Source organism: Bactrocera latifrons, unplaced genomic scaffold, assembly GCF_001853355.1.
Source record: "Bactrocera latifrons isolate USDA-ARS-PBARC rearing strain unplaced genomic scaffold, ASM185335v1 scaffold_44, whole genome shotgun sequence".
NCBI classification, from domain to species: Eukaryota; Metazoa; Arthropoda; class Insecta; order Diptera; family Tephritidae; genus Bactrocera; species Bactrocera latifrons.
Genome location: NW_017537090.1, coordinates 32,733 through 35,682, shown reverse-complemented (window position 1 = coordinate 35,682; position 2,950 = coordinate 32,733).

The following is a 2,950-nucleotide window of genomic DNA, read 5'->3' as shown; positions in this document are numbered from 1 at the left end:
ATAAAATTTACGGTATAAAAAGATCTATTAAGTGGCTAAAACTTTCGCTCGTAGTTCCGCCGGAAATCGGGATAAACTATTTAAAACCTTAAGATATCAACCAAGCCCCTGCCCTTCCTTTTTCCGACCACAGATCGCCCATAGATAATTATTTCCGCTGGGGTCTATAATTGTTCTTTAAGTCACTTTAATCTAAACCAAGTTTAACGGGTAATTCAGTAGAGCTACTTTTTTGTTTGGCATTTCATCGTGGAAAGACTTACGCCGAAACAACGTTTACAAATCGCTTAACTTTATTACGAAAATTCACGTTCTGTAAAGAATGTGTTTCGCGCGCTTCGCTCAACTTATCGTCAACATAATCGGCCTACTAAGAATATTAATCGCAAAACCATCATCATCTATTGTGAGACCCAGAAATTATTGTTGGAGGTGGCTTATTTCCGGTGGCTTATTTCCGGCTCAACGAATATTTAAGCAAGGAAAATTGTCACACTTGGGACGAAGAGCAACCTGAACAGATTTCGTATAGTTTGTGGACTGTTGGAATCATCGGTCCATATTTCTTCAAAAATTATGCCGATGAGAACGAAGATATTTGCAGATATTTTCACGTTTTGGGCCGGTCGATTGACCAATCGTGTGATATCACATCTTTAGACCCTTTCCTATGGGAATATGTAAAGTCTAAAGTCTAAGCGGACAATCCCGTTACGATTCATTCATTCATTCATTCGCTAGTTACCAGTCAAAATGCTCGAACGCGTCTTCGAAAATTGGACTTAACGGTCTGCGACATAACCGCGCCCAACATTTGAATAAATGACGAACAATGTTCTTTTGAATGATAATAAACATTCCTCATTAAATTTATAGTTTCTGTGTTTTCTTTAAAAGTTGAGGAACCTAAAAAACTCGATAAGACTAAGCTTAGTACCTATAAAATCGGTTTGTTCCAAGGGACTAAAAATTGTACATACAAAATATATAGTATTCTAAGTATGTATAAGGCATCATTCTTCCAAGTCTTTTCTTGGTCTGTAAATTTTTCCTGTTCACATATAATTAATATGGTTAATACCATTTTTGTTGTAGCGGTTATCTCATCCCACCTTGGATGGTAAGAGTGAAGGTGATTATAGCGTGTAGCGACAGGACCAGGAAAAGAAAGGGGTGTTAGATGAGTGGGATTCATTAGACATGAAAGAGAAAGAGAGAATGCACTAAAAATAGGAGAACACATTTTTCTTAACATAGAAGAAGTTGGTACTAAAAAATTATATTGCAATTATTTCAATGGTATCAATCGAAAGTGTGTAGTTATTTATATTTGTTCGAGTTTTAAATAGGGCGGCAATAGTTGCTCCGATTAATGGGCACTTTGGAAACTAAAGATGCAATAGCAATGGCCACTTCGGGTATTAAAAGCTGAATGTCAGTTAAGACAACGATACCTTAACGAAAGTGCGATGGAGAGAAATACAAACTCGCAAAGAATCGAAAACATATATAATACACTTGAAGGTAAGTATGTTTGCCATATGCAGATAAGCTTTGTTATAATGTACGCACATTTGCATACATACATACATAAAAAAGAAAACGGAAAATCTCGCGTCATAATAGATACTTTACACAAAAAGGGGAAACTTCATATAATGCCGCTGCGAAAGTATTAAAAAAAAGAAGGAAAGACTAAGTTCGGGTGTAACCGAACCTTTTATACTCTTACAACTCCCAAGAAAAAAAGCTATGGGAATTCAGTCAGCTCTGATTTAACAAATGTTGCGAAAGAATGCAGCATTCATTATTCGAAATAAGTGTGAGTAAATTACAACCAAATTTGGTATATACATAATACAGATATATTTTAGTTCGCGTCAGCTAAAATTATATAAAAAATATCTTCATTATTATAATATATAAAAATATATTCGTCTTAACTCAGTCGAAGAGGAAAAATTTAATATATGTACATAAATGTTGAGCGTACTGTGTGCAAGTTTAAGGTCCCCCGTCAACAAACTGATTCGACCTTATCAGTATGGCTTAAGCCGTGGAAAACAAACAACTGACCAGATATTTAATATGCACCAAGTCTTGGAAAAAAACTATTTTTGATAGCACGAAAAAGGGCTACCTTCTTTCTGTTATGTCTGAATAGAGAAGGTACAATATTCTATAAGAGTGTACAACTGCTTTTGTACGCCGATAATATTGATATTATTGGCCTCAACAACAGCGCCGTTAGTTCTACTTTTTCCAACTGGATAATCAAGTGGGTCAAATAGTAAACGAAGGCAAAAGGAAATATCTCCTGTCAGCAAACAAATAGTCGTCACACTCGACATTCATAACTTCAAAGTCGTAGATAATTTCGTCTATCTTGGAACCAGCAGTAACACCAACAACAACGTAAGCCTAGAAATTGAACCCATAATAACTCTTGCCAACCGGTGCTACTTCGGACTGAGTAAACAATTGACAACATCTGATATCTCGGTGTTACGAGTTTTCTAGAGAAAAGTTCTGGGGCAGATTTATGGTCCTTTGCGAATTCGAAACGGCAAATACCGCAGTCGAAGGAATAATGAGTTGTACGAGATACACGATGACTTTGAAAAAGTTCAGCGAATTAAAACACAGCGGCTACGCTGGCTAAGTCATGTCGTCCGAAAGGATGAAAACACTCCATCTCTGAAAGTATTAGAATATGGCTACATTTGGAATCTTCAATTGGCGCCAAACAGTGAAAAGGAAGAACGATTGGTGCAAACTCGGCTATAACCCCATAAGCGATGTCTACGTCTATAGAGAATAATTAATAAAAAAAACTTGTCCATTTTGTTTCAGTAAAATTTCATAAATTTTGACCAACGTGAACTTTCAATTAATTTTGACATTGCTCAGGTATACACGGTAATATCCTTTGAAACAGTTTTATAGTGTA